Source organism: Eumetopias jubatus, unplaced genomic scaffold (assembly GCF_037043125.1).
Source record: "Eumetopias jubatus isolate StellerSeaLion01/CBP00866 unplaced genomic scaffold, mEumJub1_p1.0 scaffold_8, whole genome shotgun sequence".
NCBI classification, from domain to species: Eukaryota; Metazoa; Chordata; class Mammalia; order Carnivora; family Otariidae; genus Eumetopias; species Eumetopias jubatus.
Window position 1 is genome coordinate 459,818 of NW_028274814.1, and position 15,772 is coordinate 475,589.

The 15,772-nt window shown below is 37.1% G+C and overlaps 1 pseudogene; it reads left to right on the plus strand.

Moving 5' to 3' along the window:
- Positions 1 to 9,475: 9,475 nt before the first annotated feature.
- Positions 9,476 to 10,056, plus strand: LOC114222418 (large ribosomal subunit protein uL22 pseudogene; annotated as a pseudogene).
- Positions 10,057 to 15,772: the final 5,716 nt, after the last annotated feature.

The following is a 15,772-nucleotide window of genomic DNA, read 5'->3' on the forward strand; positions in this document are numbered from 1 at the left end:
CATCATGAAAAAAAGACAAAATATTACTCAGGTTCTATAGATTTTTAGTTATCTGAAATCTATTTAAGTATGTTACTTTCCATAATGATTAGAAAGTTAACTTGACTCTCTGTAGTAAGTAGTGCCATTGGTCCAATCATATTCCTTGATCTCATTATCAGCACAATGTATTCTTCAGAAACTTATTTGTGACAGATTATTTGAAGATGGTTGATTAGAGACTGGAGGGCTGAATGTGGTCTCAACAAATATAATCCTGGGAAGTTTCTAAAATCCCTACAATGAATCATTGTTAAGATATACAATTAAGGAAAATAATTCTGTTAGTATATGACATATAGTAAATATTTCAGAGATTAATCAATGACATTTTTAAGATTGAAATACAACTGCAGTTATAAAATAAGAAAAAAGAAATATCAGAAATTGTTTACTTCAGATAAATATTTTCCACAGAGACATAAATTGGCTGGAGATTTTTCATGGAAAAAGAGATTCCATTTCTTTTTCTTTTAGTAATAGAACTTTTGATTCTTTTTTGTTATTTCTGGGTGGGTATAGAGCTCATAATTTATCTGAGAAATTATTGGAATTTCACAGGAGGAACTGTTGGAAAAAATTTCAGTCTCTAAAGTTGCTGCAACAACATTCTTAAAAAAGAATTTTGGTAGAATTGAGAGATTTTCTTGTTTCCATTAGATAGCTTAGTGAGATACGTCATCGATTTCATGGATATTAGAGATGTCAAGGTCACCCATATTTTCTAGGTAGTCTTTCAAAGCACCTTCTTTTTTTTGCTAACTTCATTTTGATGCTGCAGATTCTTCTACAAATATTGCTTTCAAAGCATCCGCATCCTAAAAATATTTTAATTTTTACTTTTTTCCCAGCATACAGTAAAAATTAAACAAGAGCTGAAATGAAAAAATAAATAGGCATAGAACCAAAAGTATGTTTAAATTGTTTCTTCCATGGCCAAATATTCAGAAGAGTCTAAGATATTTTAAGATAGTCCCTAACCATAAAGAAATAAAATATAAATACTTAAAGGGTAGAAATGTCAAAAGAAACCTTTTACCAGTCCCAATTCTTTTTCTCTCATCAGTGTGTGCCAATGGCATGTTGATGGCAGTCAGTCTGACCTAAGGAGGGAGACATGGATGGCACTGGGGACTTTAGTTGGTCTTAAGCAGGTGGCAAATCTTCCTACCATCCATATTTTTTATCTGGCAACTTTAGATTGTTCTGCTATTTCATTTGCTCTCCTATGATCTGTTCTTTACAGCTAGATTTCTCTCATCCATTGACTTTGGAGTAAAAAGAGTTGGTTCAACTCAGGCTCACATAGTTATTATTTGGGTAATCTTAGGCATGCTAAATAACCTCAGAGAGCATCATTACATGCTTCTATTAAAAAATGGGGCTAATAAGGGACATTGCAAAGATGGAGGAGGAGTAGGGGACCTTATTTCAACTGGTCCCCTGAATTGAGCTGGATATCTACCAGACCACTGAACACCCATGAAATAAGCCTGAGATGTAAGATATATCTGGATCTCTACCAACGGAATATCCCCAGCAGTTGGTTTCAAGGTATAAAGTGGGGAGCCACGATTCTGTGGGCAGATATCAAAGATAAATGGAAGGGAGAAGGAGCCTCTGGTATCCTGCACCACCAGAGAACAAAAACCTCCTGTTTTGGGGGCACAGACTCGCAGACAAGTAGTGGCATGGAAAGGACTTTAGAGCAGCCCCCAGGACTAAAACCTAGAGCTGTGGGGGCACACGTGTGAACTGGGGGTGGCTGGCCGTTTTAGAAACACAAAGGGCAGAAACGTGCCTGGATCTGGAAGTGAGGGCTAGGAGTGCTACTGCGGGACGCACAACCCAGGACGCTGCAGTTTTTAGCAGCACAGACAGAAATGGAAGAGTGTGGCCAGGAGAGGTCACTGAAGAACAGACTAAGATCTCTCTGTTCTGTGGCAGAGGTTGGGATATGGTAACTTCTGCTTTCTCAGAAGAGAAGCAGAAAGTGGCCAGAGAACAAAAGCGCCAAGAAACTGGTTTTAACTGAGCCCATCCTGGGGGGGAAGGGCAACTCTGCACAAACAGGATTGCCTGAGTAAGAGTGCAGCAGGCCCCTCCCCCAGAAGACAGGCCGGAAGAAGAAGAGGTCAAAAACACTAAGGTCCCTATAAAACAGGGGCATCTTGCTTGTGTTGTGGTCAATAATTTGGACTCTGTACATTGCCTCAACCACCCATCAACAGAATGAATAAGAGGAGGAATGCCCAAAATAAGAAAGACTCAGAGACTGTGACTTCTGCCACAGAAAAAATGGATATGGACATAAGAAGATGTCAGAAATAGACTTCAGGGTAGCAGTTATGAAGACAATAGCTAGGATGGAGAAAACAATTAATGGCAACATAGATTCTCTAAGGGCAGAAATGAGAGCTGATCTGGAAGAACTTAAAAATGCTGTCAATGAGATCCAATCTAATCTAGCTACTCTAACACCCAGGGTAAATGATGCAGAAGAATGAATTAGTGATCTAGAAGACAAACTGATAGAAAAAAAGGAACAGGAGGAGGCCTGGAAGAAACAGCTTAAAATCCATGAAAACAGAATTGCAGAAATAAATGACACCATGAAAAGTTCCAATGTCAGAATTATTGGGATCTCTGAGGGGGTGGAGAGAGAGAGGACTAGAAGATACATTTGAGCAAATCATTGCTGAGAACTTCCCTAATCTGGGGAATGAAACAAGCGTGTGTCCTAGAGGCAGAGAGAACTCCTCCCAAGACCAAGAACAGACCAATGACCCAGCATGTAATAGTAAACTCGCAAATCTCAGGACCAAGGAAACCATCTTAAGGGCAATTAGGAGGAAGAGATTCCTTACGTACAGAAGGAGGAACATCAGGATAATGTCAGACATATCCATAGAGACCTGGCAAGCCAGAAAGGCCTGGCAAGACATATTCAGGGTACTAAATGAGAAGAACATGCAGCCAAGAATACTTTATCCAGCAGAGCTGTCATCTAGAAAGGATGGAGAGATACAGAGCTTCCAGGACCCACAGAAACTGAAAGAATATGTGACAACTAGGCCAGCCCTGCAAGGAATATTAACAGGGGTTCTATAAAAGGAGAACTACCCCAAGAGTGATATAGAACGGAAATTTACAGAGACAATGTATAAAAACAAGGACATTACAGGCAACATGATGACAATAAATTTATATCTTTCAATAATCACTCTCAACGTGAACAGCGTAAATGCTCCCATAAAATGGCACAGGGTTGCAGATTGGATAAAAAGACAGGACCCATCCATATGCTGTCTACAAGAGACTCATTTTGAACCTAAAGATACATCCAGACTGAAAGTGAAAGGATGGAGAACAATCTTTCATGCAAACAGACCTCAAAAGAAAGCTGGGGTAACAATTCTCACATCAGACAAATTAGATTTTAAACTAAAGTCTGTACTTAGAGACACAGAAGGACACTATATCATTCTTAAAGGGTCTATCCAACAAGAAGATCTAACAATTGTAAATATCTATGCCCCCAACATGGGAGCAGCCAACTACATAAGCCAACTGTTAACCAAAATAAAGAGTCATATTGATAGCAATACCTTAATATTAGGAGACCTAAACACTCTGCTCTCAGCAATAGACAGATCATCTAAGCAGAAAATCAGCAAAGAAACAAGAGCTTTGAATGACACACTGGACCAGCTGGACCACATAGATATATATGCAGAACATTCCACCCTAAAACAGAAGAATACTCATTCTTCTTGAATGCACATGGAAATTTCTCCAGAATAAATCACATGCTGGGTCACAAATCAGGTCTCAACTGATACCAAAAGACTGAGATCATTCCCTGCATATTCTCAGACCACAATGCTTTGAAAGTGGAACTCAGTCACAGAAAAAATTTGGAAGAAATGCAAACACTTGGAAGCTAAAGACCATCCTGCTCAAGAAAGTTTGGGTCAACCAGGAAATCAAAGAAGAACTTAAACAATTCATGGAAACCAATGAGAACAAAAACACATCAGTCCAAAACCTATGGGGTTGACAAAGGTGGTCTATCCAAGCTCACTCAAAAAAATAGAAAAATTCCAAATACACAAACTCTTTACAACTTAAAGAACTGGAAAATCAACAACAATAAGCCTAACCCACGTTCAAGAAGGGAAATAATTAAGATTAGAGCAGAGATCAATGAATTAGACACCAGAAATACAGTAAAGCAGACCAACGAAACTAGAAGCTGGTTCTTTGAAAGAATTAATAAGATCGATAGACTTATCCAAAAGAAAAGAGGAATGGACCCAAATTAATAAAATTATTAATGAAAAAGGAGAGATCACGACTAACACCAAGGAAATAGAAATAATTATCAGAAATTAGTATCAACAACTATATGCTAATAAATTAAGCAACCTGGAAGAAATGGATGCCTTCCTGTAAACCTATAAACTACCAAGACTGAAACAGGAAGAAATTGATAACCTGAATAGACCAATAACCAGTAAAGAGATTTAATCAGTGATCAAAAACCTCCCAAAAAACAAGAGTCCAGGACCTGATGGATTCCCTGGGGAATTCTACCAAACATTCAAAGAAGAAATAATACCTATTCTTCTGAAGCTGTTTCAAAAATAGAAACAGAAGAAAATCTTCCAGACTCATTCTATGAGGCCAACATTACCCTGATCCCCAAACCAGGTAAAAACCCCATCAAAAAGGAGAATTTCAGACCAATATCCCTGATGCATATGAATGCCAAAATTCTCAACAAGATCCTATTGGGTCCAAGAGTGCATTAAAAGGATTATCCACCACGACCAAGTGGGATTTATCCCTGGAGTGCAAGGGTGGTTGAACATTCACAAATCAGTGTGATAGAACACATTAATAAGAGGAGAGAGAAGAAACATACGGTCCTCTCAATTGATGCAGAAAAAGCATTTGACAAAATACAGCATCCTTTCCTGATTAAAACATTTCAGAGTATAGGGATAGAGGGAACATTCCTCAATCCCATAAAATCCTTCTATGAAAAACCCACAGCGAATATCATTCTCAATAGGGAAAAACTGAGAGCCTTTCCCTTAGGATCAGGAACATGACAAGGATTTCCACTCTCACCACTATTGTTCAACATAGTACTAGAAGTCCTAGCAACAGCAATTAGACAACAACAAAGAAGTAAAATGTATTCAAATTGGTAAAAAAGAAGTCAAACTCTCTCTCTTCACACATAACATGATACTTTATGTGGAAAACCCGAAAGACTCCACCCCCAAATTACTAGAACTCATACAGCAATCCAGTAATGTGGCAGGATACAAAATCAATGCACAGAAATCAGTTGCTCCTTATACACTAACAATGTAACTATAGAAAGAGAAATTAGAGAATTGATTCCATTTACAATAGCACTAAAAACCATAAGATACCTAGGAATAAACCTAACCAAAGGGGTAAAGGATCTATACTCTAGGAACTACAGAACACTCATGAAAGAAATTGAAGAAGACACAAAAAGACGGAAAAACATTCCATGCTCATGGATCGGAAGAATAACCATTGTTAAAATGTCTATGCTGCCCACAGCAGTCTATACTTTCAACACCATCCTGATCAAAACACCAATTGCATTGTTCAAAGTGCTGGAACAAACAATCCTAAAATTTGTATGGAATCAGAAAAGACCCCAAATCACCAAGGAAATGTTGAAAAAGAAAAACAAAGCTGGGACATCATGTTGCCTGATTTCAAGCTATATTACAAAGCCGTTATCACCAAGACAGCATGGCCCTGGCACAAAAACAGACATATAGACCAATGGAACAGAATAGAGAACCCAGATATGGACCCTCAACTCTATGGTCAAATAATCTTCGACAAAGCAGGAAAAAATATGCAATGAAAAAAAGTCTCTTCAATAAATGGTGCTGGGAAAATTGGACAGCCACATGCAGAAGAATGAAACTTGACCATTCTCTAACACCATACACAAAGATAAACTCAAAATGGATGAAAGACCTCAATGTGAGACAGGAGTCCATCAAAATCCTAGAGGAGAACATAGGCAGTAACCGCTTTAACTTTGGCCACTGTGACCTCTTTCATGACACGTCTCCAAAGGCAAGTGTAACAAAAGCAAAAATGAAGTTTTGGGACTTCATCAAGATAAAAAGTTTCTGCACAGCAAAGGAAACAGTCAACAAAACAAAGAGGCAACCCACAGAATGGGAGAAGATATTTGCATATGACACTACAAAGGGTTGATATCCAAGAACTATAAATAACTTCTCAAACTCAACACCCCCCCAAAAAAATAATCAAATCAAATTAGAAATGGGCAGAAGACATGAACAGACACTTCTCCAGAGAAGACATACAAATGGCTAACAGACACATGATAAAATGTTCATCATCTTAGCCATCAGGGAAATTCAAATCAAAACTGCATTGAGATACCACCTTACACCAGTTACAATGGCAAAAATTGACAAGGCAAGAAACAACAAATGTTGGAGAGGTTGTGGAGAAAGGGGAACCCTCTTACACTATTGGTGGGAACACAAGTTGGTATAGCTACTTTGTAAAACAGTGTGGAGGTGCCTCAAAAAATTAAAAATAGAGCTACCCTATGACCCAGCAATTGCACTCCTGGGTATTTACCCCAAAGACACAGATGTAGTGAAAAGAATGGTCACATGTACTCCAATGTTCATAGCAGCAATGTCCACAATAGCAAATTGTGGAAAGAACTAAGATGTCCTTCAATAGATGAATGGATAAAGAAGATGTGGTCCATATATACAATGGAATATTACTCAACCATCAGAAAGGTTGAATACCCAACTTTTGCATCAACATGAATGGGACTAGAGGAGATTATGCTAAGTGAAATAAATCAAGCAGAAAAAGTCAATTATCATATGGTTTCACTTAGTTTTGGAACATAAGGTATAACATGGAAGACATTAGGAGAAAGAAGGGAAAAATGAATGGGCAGAAATCAGAGGGGGAGATGAACCATGAGAGACTATGGACTCTGAGAAACAAAGTGAGAGTTTTAGAGGGGAGAGGAGTGGGAGGATGTGTTAGCCTGGTGGTGGGTATTAAGGAGGGCACATACTGCAGGGAGTACTGGATGTTATATGCAAACAGTGAATCATGGAACACTACATCAAAACCTAATGATGTACTGTATGGTGACTAACATAACATAATAAAAAAATATAAAATAAAAAAAGTAAAGTGCCAGACCTGGCTTGTGCACACACAAAAAATGGGACTAATAATCTACTCACAAGTTTATAGTAATAAGTAAATAAAGAATACTAGCATGATGTACAAACTTAATAAATATTAGTTGCATTCTCCCTTGACCCACTGTGGAATAAAGTGTAGTCATGTAACATTTTATTATATTCTTCTCTCCATGAAGATAGACTTTTTGTAATTTTAATGTTCCTTAATAGCAACTAAGAGACTTTAGCGTGTAAATGCCTCAATTTCTGGTATCTTATCCTATGGCTTATCTCTTTCTTATCATCCTTGCTTTTCAGAAAGAACAAGTCAAACAAACAATAGGTTTCTCAGTGTTACCCAAATATTTAGTGAAATCATGTGATTGTGTATAAAAATAGCTGGATTTAGAGTCTGAAGTCTAAAATTCAAGAACCATATCTTGATTCCCTAAGTCTTAGTCTTCTTGTCTTTAAAATGGAAATAGTACTTTTCCTATCTTCCCTGGAGAGTATGAAATTACATCCTTTCACATAAAAACATTTCAATATATCTCAAACAGTATATACATATAAAATTATGAAATTTACATTTCAAAACAAATCAAACTTAACTTAGCCAATGAAGCTGTCACACTAGAGCAATAGTGTAGATGAATGGAATACAGGGACTCCCTCTATCCTCTACCACATAAATTTCTGATCCCTGAAAGCCCTAACATGGAACTATATAGGCAAGAAGCAAAAAAGGCAGGGAATGTTGATTTTTAATAACAACAACTACAACAAAAATGACAATGTTTAATACATATGACTCAAGCAGTGACAACATGAAAGAAAGGTGGGTGTTATGACTACCTATAGGCTGTCATTTGGAAGCAGGAGGATGAACTAGTTTTCAGAAATATATATGTTGAAGGTAATAAATATTAAAATTCAAAGTGATTTGTTTGCATTAGCCTATTAATTCAATTATCTAGTAGCTGATTATTAAAAAAATCCCAGTAATAATCTTCCTTCTTTGTCACAGAAAGTATGATAACTATTAATAAGTGTGGCTGCAACAGGTACTCAATAGCAAAGAAGGCACTTGTAGTGATGACATCTGGACAGGAAAGGAAGTTTTTTTATTGATTCTAAGCCATTGTCTTTCTCTTTTATAGCAACCATCTGGATAACAGCAGGGCTCATATGCCACAAATCCTTTTCTTTTCATCCATGGTATTAAGGCTAGAGAAAACACACACCCACCCACCCCCCCACACACACACAGTTCTCTTTGAGTAGTTCTTTGGCAAGACATGGTAAGAAATGCTCACAGGAGGGTAGAGGAGGTAGAAAAAGACACTCTGTAAGAATTTCTATTTCAGGCAAGAGTGCCAGTCCATCAGGCCTGATGTGTTTGTGTACATGAGAACCAGAGTTTTGCTGAGGCATAAAGAAAAAGAAAGCAATATTTTTTCAGCTCTGGAGAGTCAAAAGTCAGCTTAAGAGCATAGAAGTAGTGCCAATTATATTTTTAGAAAATATCTTTGATGATCCCACTCTTTTTGTATTATTAAGAAAAATCAGGTGTTTGGGAGGCGGTTTAGAGGTTGACAGAGAGAGAAGGGAGAGGCTAAATACTAGCCTTAAAAGTAATGTTTTTTATTTTAATTCCAATTAGTTAACATACGGTGTTATATTGGTTTCAGGTGTACAATATAGTAATTTAATACTTCCATATATCACCCGGTGCTCTTCACAAAATTTCACTCTTTAACTCCCATCACCTGTTTAACCCATCCCTCCACCAATGTCCCCTCTGATAACCATCAGTTTGTTCTCTATAGTTAAGGAAATTTCATCATTTTGATACATATTTGATTTCTTTAAATAAGCCTCAATCAACCAATAACGATGTGCCATCCTTTCTGTGTTTCTTCTGCAATTGGAAATGAAATGTTATCTATTCATTCATCATCACAATAAAAATTAAAAGTTTGAAGTCAAATACCAACCTGAAAGATAGAAAAGCTACTTTATGTATCTTAATAGTGGGAAAATACTTTCACAAACAACATGTTTTCCTGTGTTGAATTATTTCAAAGTTAAATTTATGGACCATTCATACATTCCAAAAGTGCAGAGTCACTGTAATGTCTAAGTATATCAAATTACTTCACTCTTCCCGTAAGCAGCCTTAGATGATCTCAAAAGTGGCTTGCTATTCACTTGACCCAGAAAACCCTACAAAATCATGCATATCAAGAGATTCAAATCTTCATGTTCACTTTAAGAGCACCTGTGAAACTGCTCAGGCCATCAAGGGTATGAATATCAGAAAAACCACCAAGTATCAGAAAGATGTCACTTTGCAGAAGCCATGCATGCCATTCCATCACTCCTGCAGTGGAGTTGGTAGGTGCACCTAGGCCAAACAGTGGGGCTGCACGCAGGGCTGGTGGTCCAAAAACAGTGCTGAATTTTTATTGTACATGCTTAAAAATGCAGTGTAATGCTGAACTTAAAGGTTTAGACATAGATTCTCTGGTCATGGAGCACATCCAGGTGAACAAAGCCCCCAAGATGCAGCATAGAACTTACAGGGCTCATGGTCAGATTAACTCATACATGAGCTCTCCCTGCCACATTGAGATGATCCCTACTGGAAAAAGAGCAGATTATTCCTAAACCAGAAGAGGAGGTTGCACAGAAGAAAAAGATATCCCAGAAGAAACTGAAGAAACAAAACCTATGGTCCTGGAGTAAATTCTGCATGAAATAAAGGCAAATAAAAGGGGAAATAAGTGTATCATATGATTTCAGGAATTCAGACATGGCAATTCTTATTAATGCATTAATTATATAATTGAAAAGTTTATCAAATACAAAAAATCAGCATATTTGTCTATATTTTAAAATGTATCTTAAGTTATTTGCTGATAATTATACTATTTGAAGTAGAAAAGTGTAGAAACATGTGTTAAAGATTTTGGAACAAAAAGCCAACACCACTTTGTATATTTACCAAAAGAGATAGCAATTTAGGATATCAGCTTTCTGGCTTCAACTGGTCTAAGTAGAGGAAAAACAAAACAAAACAAAAACAAACAAACAAACAAACAAAACATATATTGCTTGAAAGGGAAGTAGTCCTTGTTCTGCTATTAGCCGAACATAAGATTTTATGCAAATTGCCTCAGTTTCCTTGCCTGCCAATTTAATATCCCTATACCTGTTCTACCTTCTTTGAACAATACATCTGAAAACAAGTTGGAAAGGTATATAAAAGTGCGCTGAAAAATAAAATATTCCATTAGTAGAATAGAATAAGTTTATCATTACTATTTGGTTTTTAATGACTCATATGGATCATGCTTACAGTGGCTTCACTGGCAGATTTGTAACATTTTTCCTGGTTCTAAGCCCACTTTCACTTGGATTCTTTATAGTCTAGGTTTTTATGGAGTAGACATTCTGACTCTAGGTGAAGTGAGATGTGAATTTGGATTTTGAGCAGTTTTCCACAGAAGATAATTGAACTTTCCCAAACATCAGCCCAGTTCTTTAAAGTAAATGATATTTCTCCTGCAATTAGATTCAATCACCTTAATAGGCAACAAAAGAATTGTAAGATCACATTGTATCAAGAATGGACCTAAAAAAAGGGTGGGGGCACCTTGGTGGCTCAGTCGGTTAAGCGACTGCCTTCGGTTCAGGTCATGATCCCAGGGTCCTGGGATTGAGCCCTGCATCAGGGTCTCCATTCAGCTGGGAGTCTGCCTCTCCCTCTCCCTTTGTGATCTCTCTCACTTTTGCTCTCTCTAAAATAAATAAATAAAATCTTAAAAAAAGAATGGACCTAACTCTTGATTTTCTCAAACAAGTGACAAAGGTTGTCATAAAAGGTCATTTTGTAAGATACTCAGTCAAAGAAATAACAAAACCAGGCCACCTTGGGCCAATTAAAGGCCTAATAATATTTGGGGAATGTATACAAGGAGAAAATGAGTCAGCCCAACAAAATGAAGCTACATGAGACATCGTAAAAACTAGGATTTTTAATTTTTTTTCATGTAGCTCTCTTTATTCATATGGGTAATGTCCCTTCATTTCCTCTCAACTTTCCATTATGGTTGACCTTTTGATGGTGAGCAATGTCTTTGCATTAGGTGAGCCAACAAGTTGAGGATAAGAAATATTTGAGACCTTGGCAGAAATTGTATAGTAGGGAGGTGTGGTTGGGAATGAGAGGGGATTAAATTACCCAGACTCTCCATTTCCTTCACTGAGGTTCTGGTACTCTCTTTTGACTCTATTCCTCATGGAAAAATTCACTACTGCAAAAATTGTGAGAACAGCCACAAATGGTTATAAGCACTCTGGAGACCCCAGACTACATTTCAGTGATATATTAACTAAATTAATCTTTCCATGTTGTTGAGGTATTTTATATAACAGTGGGTGTTCCAGGACCGGAGACAACACAGCATGGAAGGTATTAACATTCTTCTGTTTAGGGTTTGCTTTTTCTACTCAAAGGAAGAAAAATAATTCATTCTAACAAATATTTCAGGCTCTCAGAACAAGCTATTTCAGAATTTGCTCACTGAACAGATTTACAGGTCTATAAATGCCATTCAGAGTAATTAAAATAATTTTGCCCTCCATTTTATCAGCTTCCAACTTGGGTTTTCCCTGTCAGTTGTAATCTAACAACAAAATCTGCATGTTTTCCTTAAACAGACACTTTATTCTACCACAATTGTAATCAATAATAATTTGAAACACACTGTGATGTTATTATCAATTTCCAAATAGAATATGATCACTTTAAGAGTAAGCAATATTTTTTTAAGATTTTATTTATTTATTTGAGAGAGAGAGAGTATGAGCAGGTGGAGGTGCAGAAGGACAAGAAGACTCCCCGTTGTGTGTGGAACACTCTGAGGGACTCCACGTGGGGCTCAGTGGGGGCTCAACTGGGTCTCCATGTGGGGTTTGAAGGTGGCTCCAGTTGGGGCTCCACGCAGGGCTCAATCCCAGGACACTGAAATCATGACCTAAGCCAAAGTCAGATGCTTAACTGACTGAGCCACCCAGGGACCCAAGAGTAAGTGATATTTTTTATTGTATTTTTGTATTGTTCATGGTATTCTTAACACTAGTATGACAATAAAAGCTGAATCAATGTTCATTGATAAATGAATAAACCCTTAAAGAATGCGATGAATATTTACTACACATAAGACAATATACCAGGTGCCCATAGAAGAGGTGTACTTAAATCTTTATATTCAGTAGTTTTATCTATGAAATAAGGATGTTTGAACCTATTGTATCTACCATGCAGGGTTGATCTGAAAACTGCAAGAGAAACCTAAAAGAAGTTCATTGAAAAATAAAGTGTTTTAAAATAATGTTTCACTGTTAAGCAACTATGTAACCATGTTATGAATCATACATTCATGACCTCCAAAATCTAATTTCATGTGTCAAAGTCAGTTCCCATGGATGCTAGTCCTTTCCCAGAAAGTACTTTGTTAAAGAGGTTTTAATCTGTTTTCTGTCCTTATCTGTATCTATATCAATTTATTCTAAAGGGCAAGTATACAACTGAGCTACTTGCCCATTTAATCATTTGGAAATGGAAGATAGTCTATATAGACAAATTTATAAATCAAAATAATGGTTATTAAATGTGGTACCATAAGAAGAGTCTCAGGAAATGTGAAAATAAGATAGGATAGGAAATGTCAAAACAAGTAACCAGTTGAAACAAAGAGCACCTTAAGATAATACAAGAAAAAAGAAGTAATATGATGTGACATTGTAATAGAAAGAGCTTAGAAAGAAAGGTAAGAAAATAATTAGATGGCAAAAGTATAAGAAAATGAAACAATATTTTATTTCTTACAGAAGTAATTTACTTAATAATTTAACAATAGCCTAATATATGTGCCCAATTTATCTTGGCTCAAGAGAAACACTGGCAAACATGACAATCCTTATCCTCCTGGAGATTAAAATCTATTGAGGGAGGCAATTAACTAGAATAACACAATAGCATTTCCCCCACTCAGGTCATGCTCCAAACTCTGTTAGCATTTATCTCCTCTGCTGGCTGAAGACAGGATGAAGGATGAAAGAAATCAGTCCACAGTGAAGGAGAAACTCAAGAGTTAAGTAGGCCAATGAAGTAGTTAGCAAAACCTAGAGATAATTGATAGAGAAACTTAAATAAGTAAAACTCATCAGTAAATCCATGTTGAGGAACAAGAAAGAAACACTTGTGTGGCTTTCATTTTCAGGCTTCTTGAAAGCAGTCATTAGTATTATTTTAGTCTTGTTTTTTAAGGAAAAACACTGGTGCCCAAGGTCATGACCTTTAGAGGGCAGTAGTTCACTAGTGTCCACTGGAGATGAGAATGGTTTGCAGAGTTGTGATTAAAATAAAATGTGTTGAGATTTTTACATGGGTCATTCAAAAAGTGACTTTTTCTCCAGACACAACTGGGTTAAGTGTTTTTCTGGTGCCTACTTTTCATTATAATGATGCCTCAGGGAATCTATGAAGGAAAGAAATTTAATCTGGCTAAGAGTTAGGGTGCTGCCAGAAGAGCTTAAAATTCTTTAGCACTTTTTCCCCCCCAAGAAGGAAACAATAGACTTAAGTGTTTTCAAAGATGTGCTGACTTCTATCAGGATTTTAAAACAAACTGATAGGAAGTTTACCCTCTGCATACGCTGCCTGCTGGATTTATAGAGGAAATTGTCCCCCAGCTTTATGCTCAGTCACTTTTTCTAAACTGGAATCAGTTCAAGGTGACAGATTCCTCTTGGTCCCCTCTGAATGGTTGCACAGCTGAGATGAGAGGGTTGTACTCACCATGTCCTCAACACTTCAGGACCTCCACAGAAGTCTCACTCACCCTCATGGATTTAGCTGAGAAGAACTCCATAAAGTTGTACTGACGAAGAGTCTTTGGCTCTGAACTAGCAAGAAAATATTTCCTAATTCTTTTTTTTTTTAAGATTTTATTTATTTATTTGACAGAGAAGAGACACAAGAAGAGAGGGAACACAAGCAGAGGGAGTGGGAGAAGGAGAAGCAGGCTCCCCATGGAGCAGAGAGCCCAAGGCGGGGCTCTATCCCAGGACCCTGAGATCATGACCTGAGCCAAAGGCAGACGCTTAACAACTGAGTCACCCAGGCACCCTCTTTTTTTTTTTTAATTTTCAAGATAAGCTCAAGAGAACGTTGAATCCTCAAGAGGTCTTCCAATATTTTTTATTTGTTCTGAGTGCAGAATAACAGCTTGAAGGAAAGGTGGGTTCCTCTTCTCACTTGAGTATATGGCATATCATACTTTAGAGGAAGGATCTAAGCAGAGTTGTCACAGGTCCTGTAAAATTATATGAATAATTAAAACTCTGGGCGTGCAATGCCTTTTTGGTAAAGTGGCAGAAACTAATGGGGAAATCTACTCAGAAGATTCTGGAGTTGGGATGCCTGGGTGACTCAGTCAGTCAAGAGTCTGCCTTTGGCTCAGATCATGATCCCAGGGTCCTAGGATAGAGGCGCAGCTTGGCGGGGAGCCTGCTTCTCCCTTTGCCTGCTGCTGTGCTCGCTCCTTCTCTCTCTCTGACAAATAAATGAATAAAATTTAAAAAAAAAAGCATATATTGATGAGGGCATCCTTTAGAAAAAAAAAAGATTCTGGAATCATTTGGCTACTGACAATGTTACTTGCTTTAAAAAAAGGAAAGGAGTAAGGGTATAGGGGTGAGGCAGCAGTTGGGTGGGGATTGTAAATTGTTCCTGTTCAAAACCAAACTGGTATTAGGGAAATGTATATCAAAGTGACAATGAGATACAACTTCACATCCATTAAGATTGCTATTAATAATGATAATAAAAACAGAAAATAACAAGGGCTGGTGAGGATGCGGATGAATTGGAATCCTGTACATTACTGGTGGGGATGTAAAATAATTCAACTACTATGGAAAATAGTATGGCAGTTCTTCAAAACATAAATATAGACTTGTCATATATTCTAGGAATTCCACTTCTGGATACATACCCCCCAAAATTGAAAGCCTTAAAAGGAAGAGAATCCTGACACATACTACAACATGAATGAACCTTGAAAATATTATACTAAGTAATACAAACTGGACACAAAAGGACAAATATTTTATGATTCCATTTATATGAGGTACCTAGAGCAGTCAGATTTATAGGGACTGGAGGCAAGGGAGTTGTTTAATGAACAGCGTTCCAGTTTGGGGAGATTAAAAGTTCTGGATGTGCATGGTGATGATGATTGAAACATAATGTGAATATACTTAAGGATACTGGCTTTACACCCAAAAATGGTTAAATGGTAAATTATGTTTTTATGCAATATATTTTGCCACCAAAGAAAAAAAAATTGGTAGCTCACAAATCACAGAGGCAGCTTCCACTGTCATTTTTAAAAAAATGTCACCTATAG